The sequence below is a fragment of the Myotis nattereri genome (assembly GCF_964212035.1).
Source record: "Myotis nattereri genome assembly, chromosome: 10".
NCBI classification, from domain to species: Eukaryota; Metazoa; Chordata; class Mammalia; order Chiroptera; family Vespertilionidae; genus Myotis; species Myotis nattereri.
The window spans coordinates 38,514,291-38,528,624 of record NC_138085.1 but is presented as its reverse complement, the minus strand read 5'-3'; the positions used below and the strand labels follow the sequence as shown (position 1 = coordinate 38,528,624).

The following is a 14,334-nucleotide window of genomic DNA, read 5'->3' as shown; positions in this document are numbered from 1 at the left end:
GTAGGATTGGAGTCCTTATAAGAAGAGGAAGAGACACCAAAGAGCTTTCTTCTCTCCACATGCACACAGAGGAAAGGCCATCTGAAGAGGCAGGGAGAAGGTGGCTATCTATAAGCCAGCTCTCACCAGAAATGGAATTTCCCAGCACCTTGATCATGGACTCCAATCTCCAGAACTGCCGGAAGCCGGTCCATCCTTGCTGCTTGACACAGTCGCTGCAGGGAAGAAACATCTGCACAGCATATGTTTCAAGGGACCTGGCGTATATGGCATACTGTTCTTAATATGTTTGCTCCCCTTTTTAGCGTTATGTGTTTTAACCAAGGTCACCTCTCCTAGAAAGGTTGTTTCCCCAGGTGGGGATTTTTCCCTGGAGTTAGGGAGGGAACAAAACCCTTTAACTAAGTGCCAGTCGGGTAGTTAATCACTTTAACTATGAACAATCACACTTAAGCTACATAATCTTTACTTAGGATAATCTTCAGTTACTTCCTTGTAGCTTAATAGAACAATAGAGTAACCTTGGTATGGAGATAAGAAACGCCCTAACCTTTGGAATAGAATGGATAGGATTAAAATCAACTGGTATAAATACAGATGTAACAGGAGAAATACACACAGAACCTGGCTGGAGAACCTGGTGAGAGAACCTGGCTGGGCTGCTGATCAACTGAACGTCTCTGTGTGATTCCTTCTTCACCGACTCCATCCACACCTTTGGGAACCCCTGGACTGCTGCGGCTGGACCCCGGCATCTGGCTCCCAAGGGCTGAAAGGCTGCGCTGGGAAGAATGGAGGTGGTGGAGACCGAGGCCGAGGCTGCAGCCATAGAGTCCCTGGCCCAGCTGGCAAACATCCTGGAGCCTATAGGCCTGCAGGAGGAGGCGGAGGTGCCTGGACAGATCCTGGCTGAGTTTGTGATGGATTTCCGAAAGAAGAACAAGGTGCTCTGCAGCCATCTTCAGGCAGTGGACTTCCTGCAGAACTTTTTGGCTCAGGAGGACATTGTCCAGGGCCTGGATCCCTTGGCTTCTGAAGACAGGAGCCGACAGAAGGCAATGGCAGCCAAGGAGCAATGGAAAGAGCTGAAGGCTACCTACCAAGAACACGTGGAGGCCATCTCAAGGGCTGTGATCCAGGCCGTGCCCAAGATGGAGGAGGCCGAAAGGAAGCAGGCACAGCTCCGGGAGGCCCTTGAGCAGCTCCAGGCCAAGAAGCAAGTAGCCATGGAGAAACACAGAACAGCCCAGACGCAGTGGAAGCTGCAACAGGAGAAGCGTCTACAGCACTTGGCAGAAGTTTCTGCAGAGGTGAGGCAGCGTCAGGCAGGAACTCAGCAGAAGCTTGAGCAGCTGCGTCAGGAACTTGGAACCTTGAAGCAGCAAGCAGGGCAGGAGCAGGACAAGCTGCAGAGGCACCAGACCTTCCTTCAACTGCTATACACCTTGCAGGGTAAGGTGCAACCCCCTGAGACAGAGGCAGAGCTACCACAAGACTTGGATCTTCCTGAGGATAAGAAGAGGAAGAGACACCAAAGAGCTCTCTTCCCAGCTCTGGATCCCAGCTGCTGACCCAATCCCAGGAGCAGACCAGAGGGGATACCGTGGGGAGAGATGGAAGTGTGTCCTCCAAGGATGCAGACTCACCTGTGTGGATTCCAGACCGTCTAGTCCAGTGATGATGAACCTATGACATGCGTGTCAGAGGTGACACGCGAACTAATTTTTTTTTGGTTGATTTTTCTTTGTAAAATGGCATTTAAATATATAAAATAAATATCAAAAATATAAGTCGTTGTTTTACTATGATTGCAAATATCAAAAAATTTCTCTATGTGACACGGCACCAGAGTTAAGTCAGGGTTTTTCAAAATGCTGACACGCCGAGCTCAAAAGGTTCGCCATCACTGGTCTAGTCTGACCTTATGTCTCACCGCCCTCCATCTCCACCTCCCACTCCTCCTCCCCAGTATCATCCATATCAGCTGACCTAGAGGGCACAGCTGACTCCTCCCCAGACACCAACACCACCATCAAGCGCGGCCCTGATGGACCCTTTGATCCAGCCCTTCAACGCGCTTCAAGCCCGTTGCCAATGATGCTGCCCACTAGCCAGATCAATAAAGACAACAAAACCACCGACTTGAGGACAGCTGAAATCCCTTGACTGAAGAGGCCAGCAACCTTCTACAGGAACAAGGCTCCGTGTGCACTCCATCCACTATGTTTATAGCTATGCTCGCTATCATTGCTTGTCAGTTTTCTTCCGAGTCTTAAACAACCCAATCCGAGAGGTGGCTGCTGATTTATATGCGCTATCATTTAAAAAATAAAAATGGGGGAATTTGCCGGAAGCTGGTCCACCCTTGCTGCTTGACACAGTCGCTGCAGGGAAGAAACATCTGCACAGCTTATGTTTCCAGAGACCTGGCATATATGGCATATGTTTGCTCCCGCTCTTAGTGCTATGTGTTTTAACCAGGGCCACCTCCCCGAGAAAGGTTGTTTCCCCAGGTAGGGATTTTTCCCTGGAGTTAGGAATTAACAGGACTAAGGAAGGGAATGAATTAGTGAAGCCCCTAGTGTTACAGAAATACCATGTACTACTTATGAAGTACTTGGACGAAGACTGTTGGCAATAAATTCGGGACTTGTTGGGCCCACATCCCCGGGGTCTGCCCACCAGGGAAAGCACCAAAGCCTGTACCCCTGGAGACTCACTGACACAGGGCAGTGCCAGGGAAGGCAAGTAGGGAGGCGGGGAGGACATAACCTTTACTGGGTAGGAGAATCTCCTTCAGTCACTTCCTTGTAGCCTATTAGTAGAGCAGTGACCCTGGAATAGCCCTTATAATGGAACTCAGAGATTAACCCAGACAGGATTAAACTCAACAGAACTAGATTAACAAACTCCCTAACCTTTGGAATACAATTGATAGGATTAAACTCAACAGAACTAGATTAACAAATGCCCTAACCTTTGGAATAGAATGGATAGGATTAAAATCAACTGGTATATGTAAATACAGACATAACAGGACAATAAAGACAGAACTTGGCTGGAGATCCTGACTAGAGAACCTGGCTAGGCTGCTGATCAACTGAATGCTGTCTCCGTGTCATTTCTTCTTCACTGACTCCGTCCACACCTTTGGAAACCCCTGGACCTGCTGGGGTTGGACCCCAACACAGAACTGTGAGAAAATAAATGTCTATTATTTAAGCCTCTAGCCTGTGATATTTTGTCATGCAGCCCAAGTAGATTAATACAGTGCCTCAATCAGAGAGTGCTGGGGGATCAAAGTGTGTAGCTAGGATGGTCAAACTCTAAGGCTAATGTGTGGGATGGTTCATCTACATGGATGATAAAAACTCCCATGGAGATGACTAGAAAATGAATAAAAATGTGAACTAAACTTATTGGCACTCACGGGCCAGGAACTTTTTCAAGCCCTTTGCGTGCATTAACTCATTTCATCCTCTACCAGCTCCATAACACTGGCCCGGCTATTTCAACCCCATTATATGTGTGGAGGCATTGAGGCACAGAGAGGTGAAGTAGTATATCTGGTCAAGGAGGTGGTGCTTGAGTATACACTCAGACTGTAGAGGCCACACCCCTAACAGCTGCTCTGTCTGGGGTATGGGGAATGCTATGAGCCAGGGGCCAAAGAAGGGATACACTCAGAAAGGTGAAGGAAGAAAGGATCACCGGACTAATCTGCCAGATCAGGTGGGCAAATCTGGGTGACAAGAGATTGACAGATGGGAGAAGATGGCCTCATTGCCTCTCATCCCGAGGGAGAAACAGACTCTGTCTCCCCCTGGTCAGTCACCCCACGTGGTACAGCGCCACCATACTCTAGCTTGTGTCACCCAGCCTCTCCAAGCAGGTGGCTGCTTTGCAGGGGCACCCTGCATCTGGAACATCCCAGTCTGTGGCAATGGGGGAAGTAATGACCTGGCTCCGCTGTCACAAGCTGTCACGAGGGCCAGAAAGCAAGGCATGTGGCCCTGGTGGGTGAGGCATAGTTGGTTGGGTGTCATCCTGTGTACCAGGAGGTTGCCGGCACATGCCTGGGCTGCTGGCTCGATCCCCAGTAGGGGGCGTACAGGAGGTGGCCCGTTGATGTTTCTCTCCTTTCCTCTCTCTCCAAAATCAATATAAACATATTTTTTAAAAAAAGAAAGCAAGGCATGTGGGTGGATCTAGGTGGCACAGAAACAGTCCTGCACCATCTTCCTGTGGCCTCTGAATTTAAGTTGAAATCAGGAAAGCAGTTATGTGGGGACATTATTGTTTATTGCCAGAAACGAGACAGAAAACATAAAATTGCAAATTGTGAAGGCTTTAGTTGAGGAAGCCATTCACCCAAAAGGCCAGGTGATGATTACATAGGTAACATCTTTTCTGCAGAGGAAAAGCGTTTTGATCGTATCTACCCAAAATTCCATGCAGCAAAAGAAAGGCTCATATTATTGGCAACTATTCTACTGTGGCATAGTAAGCAGTTTGTAAAACTCGACTAACACATGTAAGAAAACTGCATTTTTAAAAGGGCATGGTATTGATGGGAACACATTTTAATTTTTGAAATATCACTTCGGAGAGTAAATCCATCAGTGTAAGACAGCTGACCTGAATCGAGACTTTATTAATCTTCACTCTTGGGAAATTGGCAATAAAACACAGGGTCAAATCCCTTTTATTTATATTGCGTTTGCATTGTGCTTTGGAGAACAGATTGCCACACTAATTAAGCTGAACCAATTCTTCTGAGAACGACTTGCTTTTATTAGTAAGCACTTAGGAATCCTGAGGCTTTCCCTCCATTTAGTCAGTTACAGCTACTCCCGGGTGTAGCAGTTGTTATTTCCCTCCCTGTTCAGAAGCGAAGAAATGGACTCAAGATCATCTGGGTTGAACTAGAACTAGAAGAGATAAATGTTTTTTTGTCGACTGTGGTTTAGGGTCTTGTCACACAAGGAGGCCCTAGAAGAGTGAAGTAATTATTAAGACAATGAAATTGTCATGAAGATGACATTTGCCTCCTCTGCCTTTTTACTGCCCTGTCCACCCCAGAGGTCTCTGATGTGTCTTGACTTTGAAAAAGAACCTTCCTCTTCCCCAGCTCCCATGTGGCTTTGCGGCTCCTGGATAGCATCCCTGGGCTGCTTCTCTGATGATCAGGTTTTAATAGGTTATATTGAAACTGGAAACAAATCCTCATAAAGTTTTATGTCTCCTAGAAAACAAATTAGCCTATAAGTAACTCCAGGCCCTGTTACCAAGCCTGGGTGAGACATTTGTAGCTGGTTGAAGGGAAGGAAATCTAATGCCTTTACGGCAGTAGTCAGGACACTCCCCGCACCCTCCACCCCACCTAGCTAGCCCCTCATGCTTATCACAAAGCTCTGGTCTGATGGCCAGTATCTGCATTCCTTACCTGTGGGCTCTTCCTGTGCAAGCCGCGAGTGGCCTCCAGCTCAGCAGCCCTCAAACAACTGCTGGGAGTTGATGGAATACATATAAACACCCCAGCTCCCTCTCTGCTGGGTGGGACAACACGCAGGCACCTGCTCTGCACTGGCTCCCAGAGTTCCACGGTAGAATCAAGCTCCAGTGGCCACAGTGGTAAGTTGTTGATAACACTCGTTTTATTGGCTTCCTTCCTTCCTCAGCTCACTTCCCCACTCCCCTAGTAGTGTTTTCTGCCATTGTTTCCTAAATAAACCTTTTTCTTGGGAATTCTTGCTTCAGGTTGGCTTCTGGAGGAACTCAAATGAAGACAGCCTCTACAATCTTAAACTTTGTTTCCCAAAGAGTGCCTGAGATGCACATTCGTTTCGGCTGAGCTTCTGTGCCTGTCTTTGACTTTGATTTGCCCAGAGTTGAAGGGAATCTGGGTGTTTGGGTTCTCTATACCTCAATATTTTTCAAAATTCTTACCTGAATTAGCTCTTTCGATTTAAGTTTAATTACTGCATTGTATTCTATGGGAGAAGCATGAGCCTGAAATTTAATGGGTTAATCTCTCCCTCCCCCACCTTTTTTCTCTCTCTAGTAACAGAAGTATGTTAGCATTTGGCTAAATCTCATACACTTTGATATGTAGTTGAAAATATAAAAATAGATGAACTAAGAACCTGACTTCCCAAATTAGAAAAGATGAGAGCAAAGCACATTCAAGGGAAGCAGGAGGAAGCTAGGAAAAATAAAAGCAGAAATTAATGAATAAAACATACAAAATTATCCTATATAATAAAGAGCTAATATGCTAATTAGACTGGATGGCGGAACGACCTTCCAGAACAACCTTCCAAAACAACCGTGAGGCAGCCAGGGCTGTGAAGGCCTACGCTTGCACGGATTTTGTGCATCGGGCCTCTAGTAGAGTTAATAAATGAAAGAGAAAACTCTTTTTAAACAAACAAATAATTACATAAACCCTGTCAAGTCTGTTAAAAAAAGAAAAGAAAACATAAACAAAGTTAACTATTACAATACATTGCATTAATCAATTGAGGGATGCTTTTTTTTTTATTACAACCATTTTCAAGATTGCTTGGAAGTTTTCCAGAGTTACTTTAACTTTAATCCGTGAACACAGGTTTTACAAGTGGTCGTGACTATACAATTTATAGCTAGGAAAGGCTAAAAGAACATATGCTTGTGGGAAGAGGATATTTGAGACTGGGACTGCCATTGTCCTGTGATATATTAATGGGTGTTTCCTGGGGTACTAGGTGCAATTGTAATGCAAGGTTAGATAAGTTTAACTATGTTTCTTTACCATATAACTTTTTTAATTTTTAAATATATTCTATTGTATTTTTACAGAGAGGAAGGGAGAGAGATAGAGAGTCAGAAACATTGATGAGAGAGAAACATTGATCAGCTGCCTCCTGCACACCCCCCACCGGGGATGTGCCTGCAACCAAGGGACATGCCCTTGACCGGAATCAAACCTGGGACCCTTGAGTCCGCAGGCTGATGCTCTATCCACTGAGCCAAACTGGTTAGGGCTACCATATAACTTTTAATGCTCCCAAGTGTAACTTGCAAACCTATGAGAGGAAGATAAAATATCTAGCATTTTTCAAATTCATAGTGCACTAGGACTCTGTGGATCATGGGCTGGGCAACACTGTTGGCACAGAGTAAGGCAAGAACTCAAAAGGAAAATAAAAAAGAAAAGCTATAAGTTTATTTACAAAAATAAATCATTTTCAGATGGTCTGATAATTTTTCTATAAAATTTGAGAAAGCCCAATTGAAAAACTATATAGCCAGATACAACATTAATAGTTTTATAATATATCAGCAAACCAGCTACAGCCCTAGCTGGTTTGGCTCAGTGGATAGAGCATAAGCCTGTGGACTGAAGGGTCCTGGGTTCGATTCAAGACAAGGGTACATTCCTTCGTTGCATGCTCAATCCACAGCCCTGGTTGGGGAGTGTGTGGGAGGTAACCAATCAATGTGTCTCTCTTATGTCTATGTTTCTCTCTGTCTCTCTCCCTCCCTTCTACTCTCTCTAAAAATCAATGGAAAAATATCGTTGGGTGAGGACTAACAACAACAACAACAAACAAACAAAAAACATGTTGCTTTAATTAAAAAAAATACCAGCTACAATTAAAATGAGAACAATATCATACTTATATACTATTAAAAACATACAATTTCTGGGAGTAAAATTAATAAGAAATGTACTTGATTTGCATGAAGAAAACCAAAAAGTGTTCCTGAAGAGCAGAAAAGAACAAATGAGGAGCATTTTCAAGGTTGTGAAGATGTTAATTTCTGAAATTAATCTATGGATATAATATAAACATAAAATATTAACATAAAATTTAAAAGGAATTTAATACAAAATTATAAAAGTTACCTAAAACTCTTTTTATTTTCACATTGTATTTTTTGAAGTAAAAATGTGTATGTATTACTTTTGCAAGAAGAAATATAGGTATAAAAAACAAACGAGTAAATAGAGCAAAGAGATATTTGGAAAAGAAGTTATATGGGAAGGACTTACCTTACCAGATAGAAATAGGATATATAAAAAGACTATAAAGACATAACAATTAAAATTTCATGGTACTGATTTAAGACATGAATAGACTTCTTTATTCTAGAATACAAAATAGCTTAATGTATAGTAAATGAAGTACTACAAACTAAAAAGAAAAAGATGAATTATTTAATAATTTGTGCTGAGAAGATTGGTTAGTTTCAAAAGTAATATACTTAGGATCTCACTGTAAAGTATCTATAAAGCCTTAAAAAACTTGAAGAAAACAGATGGATCTGTATTTAATCACTGAATAGGTAAGAGATTTCCAATAGAAAACAATGGAAGGAATTACAAAGGATAAAACATAGATTTGCATACATAAAATTTAAAAATATTACACTTTTCAAAACTATGTAAAAATGAAAACAACTGCCGAAACCGGTTTGGCTCAGTGGATAGAGCATCAGCCTGCAGACTGAGAGGTCCCAGGTTCGATTCCGGTCAAGGGCATGTACCTGGGTTGCGGGCACATCCCCAGTAGGAGATGTGCAGGAGGCAGCTGATCGATGTTTCTCTCTCATCGATGTTTCTAACTATCTCTCTCCCTTCCTCTCTGTAAAAGATCAATAAAATATGTTTTTTTTTTAAAAAAGAAAACAACCAATGGGGATTGTGACTTTTTTTTATTGCTTAAAGTATTACAAAGGGTATTACATATGTCTTCTTTTTCCCCCCGCCCTTGACAATCCCCTGGCCTCCCCTACCCCCCAGTGTCTTATGTCCATTGGTTATGCTTATATGCATGCATATAAGTCCTTCTGTTGATCTCTTACCCCCCCTTCTGCCCCCCTACCCTCCCCGGCCTTCCCACTGCAGTTTGACAATCTGTTTGAGGCAGCTCTGCCTCTGTATCTATTTTTGTTCATAAGTTTATGATGGTCTCTATTATCCATGAATGAGTGAGATTATGTGGTATTTTTCCTTCATTGACTGGCTTATTTCACTTAGCATGATGCTCTCCAGTTCCATCCATGCCGCTGCAAATGGTAAGAGTTCCTTCTTTTTTACAGCAGCATAGTATTCCATCGTGTAGATGTACCACAGTTTTCTAATCCATTCATCTACTGATGGGCACTTAGGCTGCTTCCAGATCTTAGCTATGGTGAATTGTGCTTCTATGAACATAGGGGTGCATATATCCTTTCTGATTGGTGTTTCTGGTTTCTTGGGATATATTCCTAGAAGTGGGATCACAGGGTCAAATGGGAGTTCCATTTTTAGTTTTTTGAGGGGATCGTGACTTTTAATCATTTCAGTACTTATAAGAGTGATTTAATACATGCCAAGGCTTCCACTGAAAAATGAACAAAGAATATGAAAGTAGGGAATTTGGAGAGAAGGAATTATAAGTGCCTAAGAAACATATAAAAGTTCATATTAACTTCAGTGTTAACGAAAAATACACAATAGAACAATAATAAAATGTAAGTAGGGATTATTGCTAAATAATAATAACATTATTTATTGGGATAATGAATGCTTAACATTTTCTTTTTTAGTTTTTTTGTTTTACATTTTTCTATAATGAATATATATATATATATAATTTTATACTAAAACAAAATTATTTTAAAAATAAAAATATGGATTAGAAACAAGTAAGCTATTTGATCACTTTATTGCAGTTCTCTTACATTCTTGTGTATTTCTTCTGATACTACCATCTATAAGTGTTCTGAGACTTTAAAAAATAAAATTCTGTTCCTTAAGTTAGTGATTTTATCCTTTTGAATTTCATAGATCTCCTCCTCATTCCCCCAAATAATTCAAGAAATAATCCACAGTGGTCAACCTTTTATTCTCTTCAAGTAAATTCCCCAAAACTCCAGAATCCCAAACTGAACTTTTACTTAAAACATTAATATAAAAACAATAGGTATAATCTCAGAATAGAGAACAGTTTAAAAAATTCAACAAATTTAACTTTAAGATAAGCAAATACATTTTAAAAATGTAGTCTTTATTCCATCTGAATCTGGGGGACTTGCTCAGGAATAATTATGGCATTTGGGAGCCCACGGTCTGGCAGCTTTGAGCAGAGCGTTGAGAACTGAAGGGAGTGAGGTCTTGGCACCCAGGATAGGGCAGCACCAAGTTGCCACCGGCCTGGAGAGACCTGGCACCACTGGGAAGAGACATTTCCTGTTTGCTCTCTTTCCGTTCACTGTTTCTCGCTCTTTAAACTGTTTCTTGCTGCCTTTCCCCTTTCTCTTTGTTCACCATATATTATTGATGTAACACGTGCTGTACACCTGCTACGGCACAATAGCCACACTTCTCAGCATTCTCTCTGTGGAAGAATACCGTCATCCGAATGATGACCATTCTAGGCATCTTTACTGAACTGAATGTCTCGTATGCAGGGATTTGGCCCTGAAGAGTGATAATGGATATTTGTTCTGCAGAACTTACCTTTCTGTGGGGTGAGCAGTCTTAGGCAGCAATGACAAAATGACACCATTTGAAATCAGCAAAAAAAAAAAAGTTTTTTTGTTGTGTGTATCTCAGGCAGGATGCCGCTTCTGCACCAACAGTGTGCTCACAGGGTGTGTGTTTATTTACCTTAGAGACGGTGGAGCCCACCCTCGGCTCCCTTCACATTGTGTAAATTCATCTCTATTGAGCTCAGACTTTTGATACTTCAAAGACCAGAGATTCTGCAGTTGTAGAATTTGAGGTTTTTATTTTATTATTATTTTTTAAAATGCTCATCGTATCTGAGAAAGGAAAATTAGTTTCTGACACTGGCCTGACCCGGTTAGCTTTGGTGTTGTTAGGAGGTTGCTGGACACTCATGGCTGAGTCATGTTTACCTCTTGGACATAAACAATCCACAGAACACCAACATCAGACTGGGCCACTCTGTGAATGGGATAATGTGAGACAGAACAAAGCCACTTTCTAATTTTATGTAAACTCAGACAAGAGCAGGGCCACTGGGCCACCCATGTAATTCCAAACACTCCCTCATCCTCGCACATAGGAATGACTGTTGCTTCCTTCCCAACTACAGCTTTGTCCCTGCTCTATTCTGCCCTCCTTGTAGATCATATATGTTGAGATACCCAACCACAGAATTGCCTACACTTTCTGACTGTCTCTGAATTGAGCGAATCTTTGTTTCCTTAAACCCTCCCCAAATCACAAAACCAAAGCCTGCAACTGGGGCATATGCCCTGATTGGAAACTGAACCAGTAACCTCTTGGTGCGTGGGTCGATGCTCAACCACTGAGTCACACTGGCAGGGCTTACTTATCTATATATATAAAAGGCTAATATGCTAAGTGTCTGACCATCTGACCAGTTGCTATGATGCTCACTGGCCACCAGGGGGAAGACATTCAACGCAGGAGCTGCTGAACTGCAGTGACTTAGCAGTGGTGGTTCTTGGGTGACACACCCCAAAACCAGATAGGAGGGAGCCTGATTCCTCATGGGGCCATGCGATTCCACCTTCGGCCATGGGTTATGTTGTTGCTGGGGTACTGTCACCCCAAGCAGACACCATGGAGGGACTGAGGGAGGTTGGCTCTAGGGTGTGTCTCACCATTCTCGCCCAGTCCCACCCCGCTGGCCACCTTCTAATTAATTTCCTTTCAATGTGCATGAATCCATGCACCAGGTCACTAGTAGTTTATACTATGCTAAGGAGGCTCTGTGAGAACAGGGAGCTCACTGATTGTCACTGCATTATCCCCCAGGCCTAGAATTGAACCTGGAAAAAAAAAAAAAAAGCCCAATAAGTGGGAATGACTTGTTAACTTTTTGGTAAGTTAGGTTTGCTTAGTGCTTTGAAAAACAAAGCAAAGCAAATCAAAGCCAAAGAGGAATTTGTTGGAAGGCAGTGAGACCTCACAGAATTGTGGGTGAAGCTGGAGAACAGGACACCAAGGCCTTGGAAAGCACAGGACAGCAACCTGGCAGTCCTTGTGTTCTTGTGGTGGGAATGAATGGGTGTCCCCATGGAGCTCTGCCGAGGGCGTGACTCAGCTTTGTTCCTCTCCAGGTGACTTTCCTCCCAGGAATCCAGTGGGCAGTGGGGCTGGCCTCACAGGCATGTAACTGCTTTGAAGAGCCCCTTGCTTGGTTGAATGTTCTGCATTTGCCATTTTGATATTCTTAATAATTGTTGACCAAGGAACCCTGTGTTTTCATTTTATCAAAACTTTAGTTTTCTTCAAGGCAGTTTATATCTGGGCTCTCAATTCTGTTCCATTGATTCATTTGTTTATCTGTTTGCCAATACGATACTGTCTTAATTACTATAGCTTTATACTAAGTCTTGAAATTGGGTGTCAGTCTCCAACTTGGTGCTCCTTCAGCTTTATGATGGCTGTTCTTGTTTTTTTTTTGTTTGTTTGTTTGTTTGTTTTTGCCTCTATATAAATTTTAGAATTATGTTGTTGTTATCCACAAAATAATTTGCTGAAATTTTAATTGGGATTGCATTGAGAATCTAGAGATCAAGTTGGGAACAACTGACATCTTGACAATATTGGGTCTTCCTATCCATGAACATGGAGTACCTCTCCATCTATTTAGTCACTCTTGTATTTTGATAATCAGAGTTTTATAGTTTTCCTCATATATATTTCCACATAGATCTTATATATATTTGTTAGTTTTTATACGATTAAAGAAAAAATCACAGGCCCCAAGTGGCATCATTCATATTAAAAGCCCATGATACCAAACCTAGATCTAATACCTGATCTAATTGTAGTTTCAACCTTTCTTAGAAATGTAATCTTAACCAAACAGTCTGGAATTTTCTGGTCAAGCACCTGTAAGGTTGGTCTGTCACATGGGCCCAATCCATCCCTCACAGGAAGAAGAGGCGATCTGCAGGATAAATACCCTTGCCTTCCCCCTCGTCCCCCACACTTCTCCCCAAAGAAGCTGTCCTGGGTCTAAAAAATAATCCTTTCTTTTATTTTATTAATAGCTCACTGACCCTATCTCTCTTCCTATAAAATCCTCCATTTGTTTAGTCACTAGCTATCATGCTGCCTGATTCATTGCTGTGTTTCCAAGTTCAAATTCCACTGTTCAATTCTGGTATATAGGAAAGTGACTAACCTATGTATATTATTCTGTTTCAGTGCTTTTACATTTTGCATTGGAAATTCTCTGGCCATTCCTTTGGCCATCTTGCATCATGTACCTACCCCCCTTGGTCAGAGGAGAGTGGGCAATATGCTTAATAGTTCCCTCAAGATTTTCCCAAAGGAAAATGGAGAGGAGTTAGCTGGATTGGGCTGGGTGACAGGCACACGTAGCAGACATCCTAGAATTCTGCCATGTATTGCTTTGTTAGGAGATGAAGGGAATGGAACCGGCTATGTGTTTCTAACTCAGGAGGCAAATCTCATGCCTATTTCCAATCTCACCCATAAAAGCTGTTTTCCCCATGACAGGCACTGTTTGGAAACCTGCTGTTTGTCCCTTCGTATCTGTGAAGATTTTCCCAATTGTTCTATGTTCAGAGGGGGTAGTGTTGTGTCTCTGAGTTCATGTATGTCTAGTTCTTGTTTGTAAATTATATATAATATCAACAATCAAATATGGCTCTTTCTGTTTTATGAAAAAGCCATAACAGAACCTTATACAAACAAGGAAAAAATTGGTCTTAACTGTGTATTATTTTAACTCCCCCAGAGATTGCTCACCGCTTCTCTATGATAAACTTTTCAATTTCCAAAAGCATATTCTAGCAGGTTTCTTTGTCCAATATCCCACTTACTATGCACTTTTAAAAGAGCATGCTACTGTTGTGTTTGGGCAGAATAACACAGGCAGACAGAGGCAAACCAGCAGGGCCAGGCTAGATGGAAAGTTAATGATATGGCTTGGGGTTCTATTTTGCATGGTCTGGGGTTCTATTGTTATATTTGAATGCGTGTAAAAAAGTATAATCAGCTGAGTCCTAGAGACCTTGAAAACTCTCACCCTGCTTTCACTGTTAAGTGATTCTCTCAGTTTTTGGTTCAATATTGTCAGCAAGGCACCCACTTTTCCCTCCCTGCCATCTCCAAATCTTGTTGAAATAGCAGAAAAAAGGACAAGAAAAAGAATGCATCCACAAAAGCACTGTAAAATGGAAAATTCCTAAAAGATAGAAGGTAGACAGAGTCAAATGCTGGAGAAACCAGCCTAGAAGAATGGTAACTCCGGCCAGGCTTGGGTGTGGGTGTGTAGACAGGTGACAGACATTTTTCTTTGGGACTCTGAGCACTTCTAAGCTCAGAAGCCACAA

The 14,334-nt window shown here is 42.2% G+C and overlaps 1 pseudogene across 1 annotated transcript; it reads left to right on the top strand.

The window, feature by feature from the left end:
• The first annotated feature begins 791 nt into the window (after positions 1–791).
• Positions 792–1,678, top strand: LOC308526427 (outer kinetochore KNL1 complex subunit ZWINT-like; annotated as a pseudogene). Its single transcript has one exon. The product of its transcript is annotated as an outer kinetochore KNL1 complex subunit ZWINT-like (transcript).
• The last annotated feature ends 12,656 nt before the right edge of the window (positions 1,679–14,334 follow it).